At 45.9% G+C, this 22,551-nt stretch overlaps 1 protein-coding gene across 4 annotated transcripts in view; it reads left to right on the forward strand.

The window, feature by feature from the left end:
• Positions 1–22,551, forward strand: part of GNAL (G protein subunit alpha L) — a 383,393-nt gene that overhangs the window by 184,324 nt on the left and 176,518 nt on the right. The gene's annotated exons all lie outside the window — the stretch shown is intronic.

Below are 22,551 nucleotides of genomic sequence, written 5' to 3' on the forward strand. Positions count from 1 at the left end.
CCAAATAGTCATTTTTGACTCTTTAAACTATTTTACAGCCTATAGAGCAGTGGTCCCCAACCTTTGACCTTGAGGGCCACATTCAGCTTAGAGAGAGGGTTGCAAGCCACATCCAGCTCCCACAATACCTCCATTCTGTATTCTCCCATCAAGGACTCCCAACAAACTGTCACATCCATCTTCAGGCACTTCCTCTAACAGGTAGTACCATCCTCCAGCGTACCATACCTAAAACCTCTCTAAACCCCCTAAGACCTCTAAATGTGCATCCAGATCTGCTCTTCTGTGCAGGGTTACTCACATAATTCACCATTTTGAGATGTGGTCTCCACACCTGTTTGCTAGACCTGGACCTAATGCACCAAGCTAGCAGACAGTCGCGAGCAACAATTCATGGGATCGCGAGTCACATATGGCTCCCGAGCTACAGGTTTGGGACCCCTGCTATAGAGGATCACTGTCCTTACAAATTTGCATTTACTTCCCATAAAGACAAGTTTTGCAGCTTTCCTAAAAGTAGATCACACCTAAGATCAGAGAAAGTCCTTGAAGGAATGTTATGTATGTTACGCTTCTTGAACCTGACATGAGGTGGTTGAGCACACATTAATGAGTGTGCCTATCTATGGCAGAGCATGACGCAAGTAATTAATATAGACTGTAAGACAGATCTGTTCTTTGTGAAGAATATTCAGCTCCAAACCAGTTCTCTGTTCATTGCAACAATGTCCCCGCTGCTCTCTGTAAACAAAACTTTATTAACAGTAGACCAGATCCCACTTCTACACACTAGATTTTAGAGTGGTTACTATTCTGATAACTGTGCAGTTGCAACAAGCAATTAAAAAAACTTTTTTACTCGTAACTAGAAAATGTTCTTTTTTCTTTAAAGGGGAATCTGTCACCCTATTTTTCACCTATCAGCTGCGGCCACTGCCATCAGGAGCTTATTTACAGCATTCTGTAATGCTGTAGATGAGCCCCCTATGTTCCCTGAAAGAGAAGAAAAGGAGTTAGATTATACTCACCCAGGGGCGGTCCAGGTCGAGCCGCGGTACGGTCCGGCGCTCCCATCTTGCAGCGATGACTTCCTCTTCATTCCTGCCCGTACTCTTCCGGTGCCTGCGCACTGCAGTAATCGCTCTGCCCTTAACAGGGCAGAGCAGTGCGCTGGAGCCGCGACGGGCAGGAATGAAGAGGACGTCATTGCTGCAAGATGGGAGGCGCCAGACCGCGGACCCTAACCGAACTGCCCCTGGGTGGGTTTAATCTAACTCCCCCCCCCCCCCCCCCCCCCCCCCCCCATGCCACCCGGGATCCGCTAGGTGGGTGATTCACACCGTATCCTGTATTCATAGCGTGCTGTGCCTTGTGACATAACACGTCACCGCTATTCCCAACGTGGCTGTAACTGCGCCTGCGTGGGAATAGCGGAGACGTGTATGTCACTTGCACAAGTGACACTGCTGCGGTGCCTTATGGGATTCGGGGACAGTGGCAGGAAGGCCCAACTGGCGATGATGATATATATAATCTCGCCAGTTGGGCCTTCCTGCCGCTGTCCCCGAATCCCATAAGGCACCGCGGCAGTGTCACTTGCACAGGAGCAGTTCGTGGCCACAAGACTGAGTATCATCAAGGCCATGAACTGTACAAGTTACATTCATGTCACCGCTATTCCCGTGCAGTAACAGCCACAACTGCGCACTCTACCCGCACATGCGTGGTAACGACGCAGCTGTTACTGCGCCTGCGTGGGGTGTAGCTCCGCACTCCAAATGCAGTAGCATCGGGTCTATTTCTAGTAATGCATATGTTCCACTTTTATCACTATACACGAGTAGCATGTTTATTTGCAGATTGTAATCATTTATCCCAAGGTGGTTGGGAGTGTTACATTGCAGCAGGTGATCTGTGGGTGGACTTAATAAGCACCAGTGATTATTTTGATTTAAAAATACTGTGAGTACTACAGCCAATCACTGGCCTCAGTGGTATATGGCATGAGCAAGAAGGTAAGTGATTGCAGCAATTTAGTTGGAAATACAGGATGTGACATGTGCAGCTGTATAGTAAACGGTATACCTGCAGGGAGGATCAGTGATATGAGGCTGGAAAAGCAACAAGTAAAAAGGGTGATTCTGTATTCTAATATTATTGATTTTAAATAAGTAATTTTAGTTTATTTTTTGTGAAGCTTTTTTACTTACCTTGGACAACACCCTTAACCTTATTGTCTTGGGTAGTGCATTCCAGAAAGCTGTTGCAGCTCAAGAGTCTTGGAGAATGGAATGTGACTTTTTTTTGGGATGCTAGAGAATGGAGCTCACATATGGTGGTAAGAGACATAGAGGAGAAGCGCTGAGTGTTGAGCTTTGTGGGTGTTTGTGTTCAAGAGAATGAAGTTGAATAGACCTTAATCAGAAGACTTAAAAAAAAAAGGTTTGGTGTTGTATTTGTATCTGGAGGCGGAGATTAAAAGCAATGTTGTCTGATATCATGGAAGAAGCCAATCCAGGTACACGGACTATCGTGGACAGGTTGCAATTGCTGCATTGTGTGTTTCATTCCTTTCTACTTTTGTTCCGTGTGTTTTGAGATTGACACTCAGGCAATAGCATAGTGAAATATTGATTGCTGACACTCGTACAGATGATACTCTGCAGAGATTTCACAATACATGACTGTGGCCCAACTGGTCCTGAGTCCTGCACACTGCATCCTATGTTGATGGGCCAAGTGGCTCTTTACTGAAAAGTGAAGCAACTACATAGTGCCTCTTTGCAAATCGGCAATGTGGAAATCCAAAATAGCTGTAAAAGAGTTGTCAAAAGCGAACATCTCTCTCTCTATATAAAAATGAATGTGTGTATCACCAACCAATCACGAAGCATCTTTCATTTCACCAGAGCTGTTCAAAAGAAGCTGAGCGGTGATTGGTTGCTATGAGCAACAGTTTTCCTTGCAAACAATCAGTAAGCATCTCTCATTTCACCAGAGCTGGTTAAAAGAAGCTGAGCTGTGATTGGTTGCTATGACCAACAGTGTTCCCACTTGACAACACCTCAGCAGACACTGACATGTTGAGAGAAATATAGCATCTTCGGGAACATGAGCTCCCAGCCATTGTCTGCCCCCCTGAAAGGAGCACAGAACACATGACAGAAATTAATTCCCCCCCCCCCCTCCTGTGCCCATATACCATCACACATCCTCCATCCTATAGGCACATCTTCCCTCTTACAGGGATCATTGGTATGGAAGTCAGAGAAAATCTATCCAGCGCTTTGGTTTTGACCCCAGGCCCTTCTTAAAGGGATCTCCGGTATGGAAGTCAGGGCAAATCCATCCAGCGCTTTAATTCTAACCCCAGGCCTCTCTTAAAGGGATCCCCAGTATGGAAGTCAGGGCAATTGCCTTAAAATGCTCTGGTACTGAACCCAGGCTCTCTTAAAGGGATCTCCTGCATGGAAGTTGGGGCAAATCCCTCGGCGCTCTGATTCTGACCCCACGGTTCTATTAAAGGGATCCCCGATATGGAAGTTAGGGCAAATCCACTCAGCGCTCTGGTTCTGACCCAAGTCCCCTCTTAGCGTTTGCGGCCGCAGCGTCGGGCTGCGCACGGCCGCCGCTAAGCCCCGCCCCCTGTCGCGTCTCCGCCGGTAGCTCCGCCTACGGGCGCATGACGCTGCATGCGTCCCCTATCTTTAGCACTGGGGGCGCAGGCCGAGCGCAGGTATGCGTTTGGCGGCGCATGCGTCCTTTTGACGCTGCGCCGACCACACCAAATTGCTACAGGTTGCGTTTGGCGCTGGTCGGCGCACTGTCAAAAGGACGCATGCGCCGTCAAACGCATACCTGCGCTCGGCCTGCGTCCCCAGTGCTAAAGATAGGGGACGCATACAGCGTCATGCGCCCGTAGGCGGAGCAACCGGCTGAGGCGTGGCAGGGGGCGGGGCTTGGCAACGGCCGTGCGCAGCCCAAGGCCGCGGCCGTAAACGCTAATGTGAAATTAGCCTTAAAGGGATCCTCAGTACGGAAGTGAGGGAAAATCCACTCTGTGCTTTTGAACTGACCCCAGACCTCACGTAAAGGGATCTCCAGTATGGAAGTTAGTATAAATCCCTCAGCGCTCTGATTCTCACCCCAGGCTTCTATTAAAGGGATCATTGGTATGGAAGTCAGGGCAAATCCACTCAGCACTCTGGTTCTGACGCCAGGCCTCTCTTAAAGGGATCCCCGGTATGAAAGTTAGGACCGTTCCACTCAGTGCTCTGGTTCTCACTCCAGGCTGAGGGAATGATGTGGGATATTAGTGGTAGTTTTCTGGTGGCTCTGGCTGATGGGATGATGTGGGATATTATAGTGTGTGGGGCTATACACTCAGAGATTATATATATATATATATATATATATATATATATATATATATTCATTATAATTTGTTATAACTAACCGTAGGTGGTTACTATGCCCAGGCAGCGCCCGGCTCTTCAGCTAGTATCATATAAAGCTGTAATCCAGTATTATCCGTAGTTGCAATCTTTATAAAATCAAACTCTGCCACCGCTGTACAATACTGTAGGTTGTGTGTGATGATTTAGAAACTTTGCTCTAGTCGCTTCAATGGCACAGAGATGCTGGAGCAAACACAATGCTTGGACCCATGTGGAGCTGTTTCTGGAAGAAATCGGCCATGTTTCTGTAAGCTTACAAATACGGTACTTTCTCTCCTAAAATGAAATGCAAGCAAATAGGCCCTGCAGTACTTTCATGCCTCTTGCTAACCTACCATATACTGGGGTTAGACAAAATAATGGAAACATCAACAAAAGTTAGTTTAATATGGTGTAGGTCCACCTTTTGCGGCTATTACAGCCTCAATTCTCCGAGGTATGGATTCATACAAGGTGTGAATTGTTTTCAAAGGAATTTTAGCCCATTCTTCAGTTAAAACACCCTCCATTTCTTTGAGCGACGATGGCGGCGGAAATCGACGTCTAACTAGAATCTCTAAAATCGACCATAAATGCTCAATAATGTTGAGGTCTGGGGATTGTGGGGGTCAGATGAGATGCTCAACTTCATTACAATGTTCCTCGTGCTATGCTTTAATGATTCTAGCTGTATGAATTGGTGCATTATCATCCTGAAAGATGGCGTTCCCCTCCGGGAACAGTGCTTGAACCATAGGATGCACTTGGTCGCCCAAAATGCCTAAATCGCCGCTGTTAATTCTTCCATGGAGGGATATCATTGGCCCCGCGGATCTCCAAGAAATATCACCCCAGATCATCACAGAACCTCCTCCATGTTTTACGGTTGGGAGAAGGCAGTCTGGATGGAATGCTTTTTTCAGCTGTCTCCAAACGTACACTCGGCCGGAGGTCGGAAATAGGGTAAATGATGATTCGTCTGAGAATATTACATGTTTCCACTGCTCGAGGGACCAATTCTGGAGGTTTCTACACCACTCTAAACGCTTGGAAACATTTGTAATTGAGAGCAGCCGTTTTCGAATTGCAGCTCTTCCGTGGAATCCAGATTTGTGCAGCTCCCGACGAATAGTTTTCGTGGAAACTGGGTTCTGTAGGTGTTCATTGAGCTCCGCAGTGATTTTCGGAGCTGTGAATATTTACTCCACGCCTATGGGAGTGGAGAGACGTGAATATTCATTACGTTAATGAGCAAGAGCACATGATCGCTCGGCTGGAAGAGCTGCTGGCGCCGGCTGAAACGAGATGCAGGGTAGGTATGTAGGATGTGTGCTGGAAGCCGGTGGCTGTGACTGCTCGCTATAAGGCTAGTTTCACACTAGCGTTCTCGGGCACAGGGCCGCCGCTAAGCCCCGGCCGCATCCCTTCGGTCAGTTCCTCCTCTAATCGCATGATGCTGCATGCGATCAGTGTACCCAATATTTAGCGTTGGGTATGCTGACCGTGCGCTGGTATGATTTTGCTGGCGCTGCGCCCAGTGCACAAAAACGCGCTGTTGCATTTTTGTGCGCTGGGCGCAGCGCCAGCAAAATCACACCAGTGCGCGGTCAGCTTACCCAACACTAAATATAGGGTACACTGATCGCATGCAGCATCATGCGATCAGAGGAGGAACTGACCGGAGGGGGCGCGGCCGGAGGTGGGGCTTAGCGGCGGCCCAGCGCTGCACCTGAGAACACTAGTGTGAAACTAGCCTAAGATAAATGAATATTCACTGCCAGCGGCGTGAATATTCATTTCTCTTTAGCAGTTGGCACAGGCTTTAGCTGCAGCCGCCGGCTCCTGCCTCTGTGACCCGCTGCTCCCTTGCTGTCTTTCTGGAACAATGACTCGTGTATAAGCACAAAAAAGTGCTGAAAAACGCAGCTTAAACACAAGTATATCCGGTAAATATATATAGATATAATGTACTATACTAAAAAAAACCTCCTGCTTTTCACCCCAACTGGGGGTGTTCTTTCTTGTCCTTCCTCATTCTCGGCTCCTTTACCAGAGGCCTGGGAGTTTGAGGGTTCTGTGCGGGATATTAGTTGTTCCCAGTATTGCGCTTTTCTGGGCAGAGGTCTCAGATGTTGCTCCTGGGGATCTGTTGTAGTCATTCTTCCAACTTAGGGGTCACTGCTCCAAGTGCTTCTATCACCACTGGAATCACTGTTGCCTTCACCTTCCACATCTACTCCTGTTCTCCTTTGAGGCCATGGTATTTCTCCAGCTTCTCATATTCCTTCTTTCTGATGTTGCTGTCACTTGGCACTGCCACATCTATTATCATTGCTGTCTTCTGGTCCTTTTCTACTATCCCAATGTCTGGCTGGTTAACCAACACCTGCTTATCCATCTGGATCTTGAAGTCCCACAAGATTTTAGCCCTTTCATTCTCCACCACTTTTTCTGGGGTCTCCCACCTGGATTTAGAGGGACTTAGCCCATATGCTGTGCAGACGTTCCTGTATACAATGCCTGCTACTTGGTTGTGGCTTTCAGTATACGCTGTTTCTCCTTGCATTTTGCATCCTGACACTGTGTTGGACGGTTTCTGAGGTTCCTTTGCATAGTCTGCAACTCGGGTCTTGTCTTGTGTGGTAGATTCCTGCTTCTGTGGATCTGATACTTAGTGCTTGCTCTTGTGTCGCTATGATTAGTGCCTAGCCTTCCAGGACAATAAATGGGCTACTGGAACAAACCATTCATGGACAAGGCAAGAGAACCTGGATCTGATGTAATGCTAGTATAACAGCAGACCAAATGAGAGAGAATATATGAAGCGTATGAGGAAACTCTGGATGGATATACGGTAAGACCTGTATGTCCACTGACTGAGAAACAACTAGTCACCCAACATTTCCATTATATATTTTTATTTTACACCTGCGCACACACCCTTTTGGATTTTTTTTTCCACCACTTAAATAAAAAAAAAAAAAAAAAAAGATGCTTGGTATGTGCGAACTCGAAATGACCTGGAGAATCATAATGGTAGTTCAGTGTTAGCATGTAGTGAACATGGTAAAAAAAAGAGGAAACCAAAAAAACAATTATGGAGTTGCGCTTTTTTTTTTTTTTTTTTGCAATTTCACTACACTTTGAATGTTTTCCTCTTTTCCAGTACAGTAATGCCAATATGGTAAAACCATAGGCGTCGTTCAAAAGTACAACTCTTCCCTCAAAAAAGCAAGCCACGTATTGGGCCATATTAACAGAAAAATAAAAAAAATTAATTCTCTGGGAAGAATTGGTGTAAAAAAAACGGGAAAAACCCAAGGTCGTGAAGGAGTTAAAATGTTATGGAGAAGGAAAGATTTTACTAATGAAGGGAGAGGGAAAGATCAGTCCATGAGGAGAACAAAAAACTATTTGTCTTATATGATATATTATAAAGTTGCTTATTTTCATGTGTTTTGATTCCTGAAGGCGAAATTAAAATGACAAATGCCCAAATGGAACACGCAGTTAGAGATGGAGGTTTATCATGGGAGGGATTCCTTTTTTTGGGTTTGTTTTTCCTATGTCAGAAACGAAAACCAGAACTTCAATCGTCAAGGTTTGTACATTGTGAATTTCACTGTTAACGCTATCAAAATAGTAACACATGGCTATGGATGTGAACGGAGAAGAAAACCCATCCGACTGGAGAATGATCTGTAAAGCAAAGCATTTCCAAACCTTTCTGTGTAGATGAAAGCTAAAATGTAGTTTTCCTTTTAATTGTGTGTGGCACTAGCATGCTCCTGGTTAACACATTATCTTCCTCTGTGTGCATAATGGATGCACAGGGGTTTAATATCTGGCATTGTTTACTAGAAACATTTCTGTTCCCATTTCTTTCCCCCCACCCTCCTCAAATTCCACGAAAAATTCAGGCACACCTGCTTGAAAAACAAAAACAAGATAATTGTGGAAGATGGAGTAGAAGCTGCTGTTATTCCATTACGCGATCTCTTGAGGCAGTTACTTCTGCTGAAATGTGCCTGTCTCGGGGAAGGTGTTGCTGCGTGTTGTCACCCCTCTTACAGACCGGTTCCCAATGCCATTACATGTGACCTTGTAGCCCTCCTCTGTCTGTACATTTCCCTTCTTAGTAGTTAAATTCTCAGCTCCCTAGGGCAGGCCCTTTGTCTTGTCACATTGTGCTCATTGTGTGTCCCTGCCCGAGCTGCATAAACCTTTCTACTTTACCAAGAATTTCTCTCCTGGGCTCTCTACTGCCTCTGCCCCCCCTTTCCTGCAGTGTTTCCGCTTCCTATGTCTATCTTCTTACTGAAGGGCCGGGCACAGAACCTATGACATGGCAATTACTATAACCAGCTCAAGGCCAGGCCATTCAAGCCCTCTTTCTGACCAAGCACATTTTTGGATTTTTTTTTTTTTCTTTTTTGTTCATGTGGTTAAAAAAAACTAGTTTGGTTTTTTGTGTTTTTTTTTTTTTTTTTTTTTTTTTTTTTCCCTCCTCATTCAGATATGCAATTAGATTTTGTTGTGTGTTTTTTTTTTTTTTTTTTTTTTTTTTTTTTTCCTTTTTGAAAAAAAAAAAATGAAAGGATAAGTGTCTGGTTATAAGAAAAATGGAAGTTTTATATATTGGGCTTTGAACAACATGTTCGCGTACCCGCAGTCACATGTTTTATGGCTGTTAGGGTGTGTGCACACGCTGCGCAATGCTCTGCGGATTTGTCCTCGCGGACCTGCGGTTTATCATCTCTACAATGGAGCAGATGGCAAACCGCAGCGGAATCCGCAGAAAGAATTGACGTGTTCTTTCTTTCTTTCTGCAGATTGAAAACCACAGCAAAACCATGCGGAAAAATATGCACCGTCTGCACTGCGGTTTTCGTTTTCTATAGGTTATAATGCTACTGTACACCGCAGCAGAAACTGCTGCGGTTCCGCAGGGCCAAAACCGCTGCGGATCTGCAGCGTGTGCACAGACCCTTAGACAGCAACAAAAGAGGCAGGGATTGCTTGTGTGCGTCAGGCAATCTCCACTTGTTTTGTGGCTGTGTAACAGCCGCAAAGCATGAAGCCACAGGGCCGCGAATGTCACTCGAGCACCCGCGATATTCAGTATAAATTTGAGTGCTCATCACTCGTTGGTACCAATCTCCTTCTCTTACTGCTGTGCTTATCCACAGAGTTGGTGACAGAGGTGCCGAGCTGGTCCTCACTACAATCATCTGTACCCCAAATGAGTTTGTCCTAAATGATTGCAGCTAATGGCAGACAAACTGGGGGTTTGGAAGAGACTTGCATGAATTTTCTTATTTTAATTACAGGGATAAAAACCATCACACTACTGAATTGATGTAAGAAATCACGTGTGTGTGTATGTATAAATATATATATATATATATATACAGTTAGGTCCATATATATTTGGACAGAGACACTATTTTTCTAATTTTGGTTCTAGACATTACCACAATGAATTTTAAACAAAACAATTCAGATGCAGCTGAAGTTCAGACTTTCAGCTTTCTTTTGAGGGTATCCACATTAAAATTGGATGAAGGGTTTAGGAGTTTCAGCTCCTTAACATGTGCCACCCTGTTTTTAAAGGGACCAAAAATAATTGGACAGATTAAATAATTGTAAATAAAATGTTCATTTCTAGTACTTGGTTGAAAACCCTTTGTTGGCAATGACTGCCTGAAGTCTTGAACTCATGGACATCACCAGATGCTGTTTCCTCCTTTTTGATGCTCTGCCAGGCCTTCACTGCGGTGGTTTTCAGTTGCTGTTTGTTTGTGGGCCTTTCTGTCTGAAGTTTAGTCTTTTTAACAAGTGAAATGCATGCTCAGTTGGGTTGAGATCAGGTGACTGACTTGGCCATTCAAGGATATTCCACTGCTTTGCTTTAATAAACTCCTGGGTTGCTTTGGCTTAGTTTTGCGTCATTGTCCATCTGTAGTATAAAACGGCGCCCAATCAGTTTGGCTGCATTTGGCTTGATCTGAGCACACAGTATGGCTCTGAATACCTCAGAATTCATTCGGCTGCTCCTGTCCTGTGTCACATCATCAATAGACACTAGTGACCCAGTGCCACTGGCAGCCATGCATGCCCAAGCCATCACACTGCCTCCGCCGTGTTTTACAGATGATGTGGTATGCTTTGGATCATGAGCTGTACCACGCATTCATGTATGTATGTGTATATATGTGTGTGTGTGTATGTGTGTGTATGTATATATATATATATATATATATATATATATATATATATATATATTTTCTCTTCCTCCGGGAACGCCCAGTTGTCAGTTTGTTCAGAAATTTCTAGTCGGAATCACAGAGGAGTGGGACAACTCAGAGTTCTTATGTTATTGGGGAATACGAATATTCAGTAGAGCAGTCATGTCCCCTGCAGTTGCCATGATGCAGAGTTGTGCTGTAACCATGGCCACTAGACTTGCTGTGTTCTACTGTATGACAAAGTACTATTTGGCTATATTTTTAAAAAATTTCTTTTTATAAACTTTTCTGTATTGTCCAGACTCCCTTTCTGAACATATGTGTGTGCATGGTTTGTCTGATTACATAAAGGTACCACGCCAGCCAGATGGTGTATGGGGAGTATAAAATTCTTGCCTGGTCCTGGTTTCATTTTCCAGTGTGGCTAAAACAGAAAGTTGAACTTTGGTTTATTTGTAGTAGACAACAACGCCCGACCCTGTTTTGGTCTCTTCTGAGGCATGGTTCCCCTGCTGTATGGTTTTGTAACTGCACCACAGTAATGTTATGTTCATTCCCTGCCCCAAGACTCCCTGATCACAATCTCTACATTGTTTTAACCCCTTAGTGACAGAGCCAAATTTTAAAAGTCTGGCCAGTGTCACTTTATGTGGTAATAACTCTGGGACGCTTCAACAAATTCCAGTGATTTTGAGATTGGTTTTTTTTGTGACACATTATACTTTATGATAATGGTAAATTTAGGTTGATATGTTTTGTGTTTATTTATAAAAAAATATCAAATTTGACAAAAATGTAAAAATAGCAATTTTCAAACGTTGATTATCCCTTTAACTCAGTCATACCATAGCAAAAAAATAATAAATAATAATTCCCAGATGTCTGCTCTACATCAGCACCATGTGTAAAATTGTATTTTATTTTGTTAGCATTTTAAGGCTGTGTTCACACACAGCGTTTTTATTAGCGGTTTTTACCGCGGTTTTCACTATAAAACCGCTAAAAATAAGCTGCACAGTCATTTCTATGCATTTTGCACTTTGTGTGCTCATTGATGCGTTTTTTACCGCGAAAAAACCGCATCGCGGTAAAAAATGCAGCATGCACATTAATTTTGCGTTTTTTTTTTCCGCGGTTTAGGCTTCTCCCATGCTTTTAGAAACCGCTGCGGTAAAAAAACGCATCAAAACCGCGCAAAAACCGCCGCGGAAAAATAGGTGCGGTTTCTGGGAAGGGATTCGGGTTTTTGTACAGAAATTTTCTGCAACGTGTGCACATACCCTAAGAGGTTTAAAAATGTAGCAGCAATTTTTTTCACTTTTTCAAGGAAATTTACAAAATTATTTTTTTTAGGGACCTATCGAGGTTTGAAGTGACTTTAGGGGTCCTATATATTGGGAACCCCCCCCAAAGTTATACTGTTATAAAAACAATACCTCGTGACATACTGAAAACTGCTATCAGACAGTTTATTAACCCTTCAGGTGCTTTTCAGGAATTAATACAAAGTGGCATGATAGGAATGAAAAAGTTGATTTTTTTACTCTTCGCCACGACAGCACCCACTTGGAGAGAGGGATCCGCCCATAGGAACAGGAAACCTACAGAGATAAAAGAGGGCGGTCCGCCTCTCCTCCTCAGTTGGTTTCCTGTTCCTATCGGAACCACAGGATCTCTACAGAAGACATACCTGGGCCAAGGAACCGCCTGTGCAGTGTCCGTGCGAACGGCAGGGGTTCCGGTCCAGAAGCAGCGTCGGGGAAGTGCTGGAATCCGGCTCCCCCCTCGTCTGAGACGGTGGCAGCGCAAAAAGAAACACCGGTACCGGGTGGAGCCGACCGGGGGTTTTCTTATATGGATACACGTCACCGGGATCTTGGAGGCAGCCATCCCGGTCCGTGTGGGAGTGCGGAGCCGAGATAGAGAAGCTATCTCTAGCGTTCTGAAACAGCGAGGACGCAGGTACAGCGCTGGGAAGAGGTAAGGAGGAACTTCCGGGTTACCGGAGGTTCCTCAGCGCATGCGCGGTCTTTCACAGCCGCGCGATACCAGCAGAGGAGCACTCCCCGCCCCCTCCGGGAAAAAAAAAAAAAAAAGGGACGTGATTTAATATAGCGGCGCCGGACGGTGTTTCCAGGCCGGGCGCAGGCTAAATGAATGCACCGGAAGCAGGCGCACCTGGGAGGGGGAGGTACCAGGTACTGAAGGGTGGCATAAAAAACCGAGGGGGATAGTGATAGAGCGTGCAGACATGTCTTCCCCAAGACAGGACACGCATCCCCAGGCAGGTGATACAGCGGCAGCGAAACGGCGAGGCTCCTCGGATAGGAGCCACAGAAGTCATGCCAAAAGAACCCCTTCTCAGCCTCCTGAACCGGTACCTACAGCTTTTCTGGGTGAGTGGACGACTCTCTGCCTATCAAGCTGTTAAAGAACCTCTCTCTCTCTCGCTCTCCCTCTCTCTCTCTCCTCTGCTATGTCCACCATAGGCTAAAAGGAAGGAAAAATCAAAAAACAAGGAATGTGCCCTCTGTACACGTCCTTTACCGGACTCTTATACAAAGAGGCTGTGCAAAAAATGCATTTCTGAAAATACAAAACAGGCTTCAACATCAGCCACAGATATTAGGGCTATAATAAGGGAGGAACTACAGGCCCTAACCCAGTCTAGCGGCATATCTAAGAAATCTAAGGCTAACAAACCAACGGCAGTTAGCTTAGATACAGATGAAGACGAAGCAGTAGTCTCTGACAGCTCCAATACGTCTACATCATCCTCTTCCTCTGATATGGTGGGTCGTTCATGTTTTCCGTTAGAGAACATGGACAACTTGGTGAAATCTGTAAGAAACACCATGGGTTGCACAGACACTAAGGAGCCGCAAACGACCCAAGAGATTATGTTTGCGGGATTGACAGATAGGAAGAGGGTTTTTCCCGTTATACAGGCAATAAAGGCCTTAGTCAAAAAGGAATGAGAGAAGCAGGATCAGAGAGGTTATCTTCCCTCGGCTTCAAAAAGAAGGTATCCCTTTAGCGACGAGGAATTGTTAACGTGGTCTAAGGTCCCGAAGGTCGACGCGGCAGTTGCCTCAGCCTCAAAGCAGTCGGCCTTACCAGTAGAAGACGCAGGGATTCTAAAAGACCCACTGGACCGGAAAGCGGATGCCTCACTAAAGAGAGCATGGGAGGCAGCCACGGGCACGTTTAAGCCGGCAATAGCCAGTACGTGCACAGCTCGCTCTATGCTGGTCTGGATTGATCAGCTAGACCAACAAGTGGAACAAAAAGTCTCCAGAGACAAGCTACGAGCAGCCATACCACTGATTCGTGGCGCAGCGGCATACATAGCAGACGCATCAGCCGATTCACTACGCATGGCAGCCAGAACAGCAGGCTTGCTTAATAACGCCAGACGAAGCCTATGGCTTAAAAGTTGGAGAAGTGACACCCAATCCAAGGCAAAGCTCTGTGCCATACCTTGTGAGGGTGAGTTTTTGTTTGGAAAAGCGTTGGACGAAATCCTTGCTAAAGCAAAAGAAAGGAAAAAAGGGTTCCCTAACCCCTCTCTCCCATTTTATAGGAGAGCGTTCAGGAGACGACCATTTGGTAGGGGAAGAACAGCAGAGAATCAGAACCGCTGGGCCATGAAAAAAGGAAAAGGTGCTATGTTTAGGGGATCCTCCTTCCGCAGAGATCGGAGCTAAAGAACCAGTCCCTCCAGTAGGAGGGAGACTAAAATTTTTCCTTCAGGAATGGGAGAAAATCACGACCAGCCCTTGGGTCCTGGGCATTATTAGAGAAGGACTAAAATTAGAGTTCCATCATGTGCCCCGTAACTCAGTCATCGTAACATCCCTTAACTCCCCAGTCCAACAGCGGGCCTTAGAGACTGAAATTTTCAGTCTTCTGGACAAAAAAGTCTTGGTCCAGGTGCCAAAAGGACAGGAAGGGAGAGGATTTTACTCCCCTCTCTTTCTGATACCTAAACCCAATGGCTCCTTCAGGACGATAATTAACCTGAAGAAACTGAATACTTTTGTAACAAATCATAAATTTAAGATGGAATCTATTAGATCCGCAATTAAGCTCCTTTTTCCCAATTGTATGATGGCAGGCCTGGATCTGAAAGATGCCTATTATCATCTTCCCATCCATTACAGATTTCAGAAATACCTCAGAGTGGCGGTCTTCCTCGAGGGCACCATAAAACACCTTCAGTTCACAGCCATGCCATTGGGCCTTTCCATCGCTCCAAGAGTCTTTACAAAGGTGATGCTGGAAGTGATGGCTTTCTTACGCCAAAAGGACACGCTGACAGTACCCTATTTGGATGATTTTTTGATAATAGGTAACTCAACTAAACAATGTAATGAACGAGTGGCTGATGCAATCTTATCCCTACAGGCTCTTGGTTGGGTAATAAATTTCAAGAAATCCAGAATCGAACCACAATCAGTTCAGTCCTTCCTGGGTCTTCAGCTAGACTCCATAAGCCAAAAATGTCTGCTACCACAGGTAAAGATTACAACAATTAAAACGAAGGTCAGATTGGCGATAAACGAACCACACATGTCGTTAAGGGATGCAATGTCCCTCCTGGGGTCCCTTACTTCCTGCATCCCGGCGGTTCGGTGGGCCCAATTCCATACAAGAGATTTACAGCATCAAATCCTCTTGGAGGAGATTCAGGACCAGGGGAATTTAAGTAAAAAAATCACTTTATCTCAGATAGTCCTAACCTCCCTAACATGGTGGCTAGACGATAATAACTTATCGGGAGGAGTACCATGGGTAGTAACACCCTCCCGTATAATTACTACTGACGCCAGCCCCACAGGATGGGGAGCCCACATGTCTGGGTGAGAGAGAGAGATCTCTCTGTGGGGTTAACCCCACAAGTGCCCGGCAAGAGAGAGATTCTCTCGCCTGGACACCAAGTGTTAACCCCCCATGTCTCTCTCTCTCTCCACCCCCCTCTCCTCCCCTCTCCTATCCTCCCCTCACCTCCCTTTCAGCAGCTGTCTCTCATCGGCTGCCTCTGTCCACCTCATCCTGCGGCTCCTTTAAATAATGTCCGAGCCGTATCTCTCGCCGCATACACATCCGGTGTCACAGCTGCAGGCCAGATCCGGCGGCCCGGCTTTTTGCCGCACGCCGCCGGACCCCACACACCGGATGTGTGAAAGTAGCCTTAGGCCACTATTTGCTAATGAATTGCCATGGCAAACATCAGGACCATACAATCATGATCTCAGAATGCCGATGGGGATAAAGAGGGAGAAGCCACAATCTTAAACATTTATATGAAGTAGTCAGTATTGGCGGCAGCAGCGTCTAAAGCATACGTTACACACTGCGATATCGCTAGCAATATCGCTGTAAAGTCACCGATTTTGTGACGTTGCAGCGATATTGCTGCATGTGATACTTACCTCCGACCGGCTCCCCTGCTGGTTATCGCTGATCGCGCGAGAAACTACTGGACCATTCCTCGTCGGTCGCTTCCTGCGGCGCCGACGAGCAACGCGTGGAGCCGGGCGGGAGGACGCAGGATCACCTAGCGATGCACCAGCGATCCTGACCGCGTCATATCGCTAGTCGGGATCGCTGGTGCATCAGGTGTAACGGTACCCTATGGGGTTAAACCGATATGGACGGTGACAACACTGATAGTGGCTGATGCAGTAAGCTGTCAGCTATAGTGTACAGCCGACAGCTGCTGGATTGTTACCTGTATGGGGATGCTAGTCTCTTATATCTCAGGTCAGTTAAAAGACGTATTGACGGTCATTAAGGGGTTAAAGTGTATCTGTCATTTTATTAAGAGTTTTTATTTATTCCCAGTGGTGAGCAGTGTTGATGATCGCTGGGGTTTGGATCCTGGTTGCTGGTGGGTCTGTGGATTTTCGTGGTCACTCCCCTAGAGCAGTGTACAGACCCAAAGACTTCCTATTGAGTCCTTCTGCTGCTTCAGACGGTCGTTTTGATCAAATGGTGGGGATCTCTGGAGCCAGACCCCCGGCAATCAGCACCACTTTGCAGCGCTTATAGTAAATAAAAGCTTTAATAAAATGATACTTATATGCCAAGGTGCATGTTTTCTATTGTAATGTCATCTGCCGATGTCACCAAAAAAATACAGCACTGTTAAGGGCCTGTCACACTAAGCAATATTGCTATAACGTCACTGATTTTGCTAGTGATATTGCGATGTCTGATACTTACTTCCGACCGCCTCCCCCGCTGATCGCGCGAGAACGTCCAGGACCGTTTCTCGTCGAGCGACGCGTGGACGCGGGCGGGAGGACGTCTGGATCACCTCGTCTGACAGGTAAGTAGCGACCCCCGTCCCCAGCGATGTCGCTAGTGAGATCTGCCTGTGTGGCAGCTCACTAGTGACCACTTAGCGATGCATCGGCGATCCTGACTGCGTCATATCGCTGGTCGGGATCGCTGGTGCATCGCTAAGTGTTGACAGAACCTTAAGGCTATGTTCACACACAGTGTTTTTTCTGCCGTCAAAACCTGTTCCCTTGGCAGTAAAACCATGTGTTAACGCCTGTTTTTCAGCATTTTCACTACTTCGTCCACAGTATGTTTCTTTCACCGAAAATGCCGCAAAACACAACATGTTTTGTTGCTACTTTTTTCGCATTCTCATTGCTTCCTATGGGTGAAAAAATTTTGCAAAACACTGAAAGAATGCAAATTGTCTCTTCAGAGAAGGAGAGGCCTAGAACTGTAGTGTCACCTATAGGAAGTAGTAATCCTAAAAGTCAATATCGACCCTTTAACGAGCCTTGTCACATGACTTGGGACAAAAGCCAAACCAGAATCTCAATTTGCAGACACTGTTTCGTCAGTGCAGTGTGAGATCTGGTTTGTTTGTGTGACTGGGATCCAAGAGGTAGCATTTCTCATTGCAGAGAGTGACATGCTAAGCATGCTGAGATGAGGAGACTTTTAATCCGCGCTTTGCACTGACGAGGGGCAGTCCCCCCCCCCCCGTCTAAACACAATGTCTGCAAATTGAGATTCTTGTTTTGGCTTTCATCCTAATTCATGGGACAAGGCTCATTAAAGGGTCGACATTGACTTTTTTCGGATTACTACTTCCTATAGGTAGCAATAGAGTGCTAGTCCTCTTCCTATCTGAAGAGGCAATTTGCATATTTCCCAGAGGAGCATTGTGACTTAAAAGGAAGCTGTCAGCAGGATTGTGCACAGTAACCTACAGACAGTGTTAGGTCGGCGCCGTTATCTTGATTACAATGATACCTTGGTTGATGAAATCCGTCTTGTGGCTGTTTCTTAATCTTTATTTTCAGTTTTGTGTTAATGAGATTCTCATGCCCTAAGGCGGGGTTCATGTATGTGGTGCTCTGAGTAGCTATTCTTAATGCAGACTGCTGACAGGTCACTGATTCCTCACTGACCTGCCCCTTAGTTTATATCATGAATATCTGTATATACTTAAAAAAACCTTCTGTGTAGATGAGTCTGGAAGTGCGTTGGAGCATGACAATGTGCTTCCAATTACTCAGCCCCATGATGTGTTCTCTGCTTAATGCCACCCTCCTCTGGCTAGTTAACAGGTCACTTGCCTTTTACAAGAGTCAATGAAAAGGGTGTAGCTATGGAGCACGTTGCTTAGGAGCTGGAAGTGCATCATCACGACCTAATGCACTTCCAGGCTGCAGAACTTCAAATCTCAGTTTCTCACTATTAGGGCTGAGACACACTGGCGTGTTTTTCGTCCGAGAATCGCATCGTAAAACTCGCACTGGCTGTCTGCTCTCCTGACCTGAGCTTGACAGCTGCATAGTAATCCATCACGCTGTCATGCTCAGGTCAGGAGAGGTGCCGGCCAGTCCGTGTGATGCGATTATCGCATGAGAAATTCGGCAGTGTGACTCCAGCCTTAGGGCTCATGCTCACATGCGAGAAACTCGGGCGAGTCTCGCACATCAATGCCCGGCACTGCCAACGGCACTCAGATCGGAGCATTCAGCTGCATGTATTTCTGTGCACCTGAACGCTCCGAACCGAGTGCCGGGTATTGACGTGCGAGACTCATCCAAGTTTCTCGCATGTGAGTATGAGCCCTTACAGCAGCATTTTGGGGCCATAAAGAGAGAACTTTTAAAGGGCTGCTGGGGCAGTGCTTTGTGATAGTAAAGGAATTGACTTCACCGTTATATATGTTAAATGGTTTTAAGCGGGGTACAAGTTTCACAGGTTCCCTTTAAGCTCTGTGCCCACAATAAGTTTTTCATGCTGCATAAAAATCACCTTTGTCACAACCAGAAAGATTTCCTGATGCCAGAATAGAGAATGAGAATCCTGAAGTCTCATGCACACGTTGCTGATTTGTGACTTGCAGATTTAGATCTGTAGTATGTCAATTCTTTCAGCGTTTTTACTGTAGATTTCACCTATACCAACGAGTGAGGCAAAATATGCACAAAAAATAACACTTCAAAAACTTTTTTTTTCCTGCCAAGAGATGCAAAAATGGGGCAGAAATTTCTGCTACAAATACTTTAAAGGGGTTGTCCAGTCCAAATCGGTAAGTCTATAGTCACTCTGTGTGACTGTAGACTTTTTAATCCCCTCAGCACATGCTCTGTGTGTTGTAGGGATTCTCTTGGTTTCTGACCCGGTACCAGAGGGTATGTATTCGTTATAAATACTCCTGTGCAGTGGGCTTGAGCTCTCTTCCATACAATTGTATGGAGCGAGGCTGTGGCTGCTCCCACTGGTCTGACTCTTCACGAGGCACGACCTCGCTCAATACAAGTATATGGAGTGAGGCCATACTCACTGGATGGGGCCCTGGCCAGGAGTATGTATAACTCATTCATACCCTTCCGGTGCCGGGTCACAAACCGGCGATACCACAGAGCGCACAGTGCATGCACTAGTGGGATTTATAAGTCTGCAGTCACACAGAGTGGCTGCAGACTTATCGATTTGGACCGGACAACACCTTTAACATCTGAGCATACCCTGGTTTCAGCAAAGTGGATGGTATTTAAAGAAATCTCAAGCTCGGTGTGCTTTTTTTTTTTTTAATACTCAGTGCAATCTGACCTGTGGGGTGTGTATCATGCCCGCAACATGTCAATTTCCCTTGCAGGTACGCTAAGTTTAATGTGTAAATTTTTTTTCTGTAGATTTACATTAGATGAAGAAAATTTGCAGGTAAAAACAAACAAGGTTTGCTCAATCAACAAGAGATGAAAAAAAACTCCGCTTTAAAAACGCAATAAAACCGCTTTAGAAAAAAAATGCACTCTAAAAGCATTAAAGAATGCTGTAGATAAGCCCCCGATGTCTATGCCGGCAGCTCATAGGGCAAAAAAAGGGTGACAGATTCCCTTTAAAGGGTTGTTACTTGTAGGATCACTACTACCAACAGGTGGTGCTATAGTGTTCAAGTCCTCTTGCTCTCTGAAGAGGCAATTTGCATATTACATACGTACATACATGCGCAACTGGTCGCAAGATGTTCAGCTGGTTAGATAGATTAGAAACTAATTCATCATTATCCTGTTATACAGTGCAATATATTGTAGGAATGGGCAGCATGAATACTTTTTGGTATGCATTTTATTCTATTTGGCACATACATTGAGAATGGCACTGTATCTTTGGCCTCATTATGACAATTGAGTCCATTATATGTACCTGGATGTGCAACCTTGTTTTTAATGTGTTTGCACACACGATTAGTTGCTTCCTAGTTGTACCTATATTTTACTTCCTATAATAAATATTATCTATTTTTTCACTGATTGGACCTTGTAGTCGGGTTTTCTTTCTGTTTGTCTGCTTCTGTGATATTCCGACTGTCCTTTTCAGCCACAACAGTCCAGCGGGTGCAGAGTGGTTATCCATGGTATATGATGGTTATCACCTGCACCCCACCAGTGCGAGCATTCCTTTGTTTTGGTTCTTTTGTAATAACCTGCAATACAGACTGCTGAGGGCTGATATTAATAGGCTGGGAAGGTCCATGGATATTGTCCCCGCCCCTTCATAATAAGACAAGCTCACAACTATCTTCTTTCTCTTGGCTAGGTGCTTAAAAATAAGGGGGACCCCCACATCGGGTTTTTTTTTCTAAGTACACTAAACTACACAAACACAAGGCATTGCTCCACTTGGTTCAAGAATATTCTTATGTTATTTTAAGTCATTTCCCTATCCATATTTGTTTTGCAGGGCAATTGTCCTGCTCTTACCCCCATTTTGCTTCCTATTACAGTGCCCTAGCCCTTACTTAAAACCATTTTACTGCACCAAAGTTCTGGTCCCCATTGACTTCCTTGTGTTTGAGTCCGGGATTAACTTCTGGTACCCTAACTGAACTTTTGACTCAAGTTCTGCCAAATCCGACGAACCTGAACTTCCACGGGTCCGCTCATCCCTAGTAATGAGACACCTTTTTATATTCTATCAGTTGAACCTGCTGATATGTGTAATTTCTCATTATTACACACAACTTAATTTATGGACGTCTGTGGTTTCGTTTCTATGCCTGTATGGATTTGATGGGTTATTACTGACATCTGGTGAGACTTTCATGTCAGTAGCACCTTTAGACATATATCTACTTGGAAAATTGGTCAAGTGTTCAATGCTTATTTCACCTGCTCTATACATACATGCATGGTGGTTGTATACTATGTGTTTGTGTGTAAATACATATTTAATCGCACCAGTACATTTGTTTTGTTTCTTAATATATACCGTATATACTTGTGTATAAGCCGCCCCCTCCCCCCAAATTTTGCAACAAAAAACTGGGAAAACTTATTGACTCGTGTAATCCAAGGGTGGAATCCATAGACTATGCCCCCCCCCCTATGCTGCTCCATAGACTATGCCCCCCCCCCTATGCTGCTCCATAGACTATGCCCCCCCCTATGCTGCTCCATAGACTATGCCCCCCCTATGCTGCTCCATAGACTATGCCCCCCCTATGCTGCTCCATAGACTATGCCCCCCCTATGCTGCTCCATAGACTATGCCCCCCCTATGCTGCTCCATAGACTATGCCCCCCCTATGCTGCTCCATAGACTATGCCCCCCCTATGCTGCTCCATAGACTATGCCCCCCCCTATGCTGCTCCATAGACTATGCCCCCCCCTATGCTGCTCCATAGACTATGCCCCCCCCTATGCTGCTCCATAGACTATGCCCCCCCCTATGCTGCTCCATAGACTATGCCCCCCCCTATGCTGCTCCATAGACTATGCCCCCCCCTATGCTGCTCCATAGACTATGCCCCCCCCTATGCTGCTCCATAGACTATGCCCCCCCCTATGCTGCTCCATAGACTATGCCCCCCCTATGCTGCTCCATAGACTATGCCCGCCCCCCCTATGCTGCTCCATAGACTATGCCCGCCCCCCCTATGCTGCTCCATAGACTATGCCCGCCCCCCCTATGCTGCTCCATAGACTATGCCCGCCCCCCCTATGCTGCTCCATAGACTATGCCCGCCCCCCCTATGCTGCTCCATAGACTATGCCCGCCCCCCCTATGCTGCTCCATAGACTATGCCCGCCCCCCCTATGCTGCTCCATAGACTATGCCTGCCCCCCCTATGCTGCTCCATAGACTATGCCTGCCCCCCCTATGCTGCTCCATAGACTATGCCCGCCCCCCCTATGCTGCTCCATAGACTATGCCCGCCCCCCCTATGCTGCTCCATAGACTATGCCCGCCCCCCCTATGCTGCTCCATAGACTATGCCCGCCCCCCCTATGCTGCTCCATAGACTATGCCCGCCCCCCCTATGCTGCCCCATAGACTATGCCCCCCCCCCTATGCTGCCCCATAGACTATGCCCCCC

Source organism: Dendrobates tinctorius, unplaced genomic scaffold (assembly GCF_039654945.1).
Source record: "Dendrobates tinctorius isolate UK_male_01 unplaced genomic scaffold, ASM3965494v1 ptg000171l, whole genome shotgun sequence".
Classification (NCBI taxonomy): Eukaryota; Metazoa; Chordata; class Amphibia; order Anura; family Dendrobatidae; genus Dendrobates; species Dendrobates tinctorius.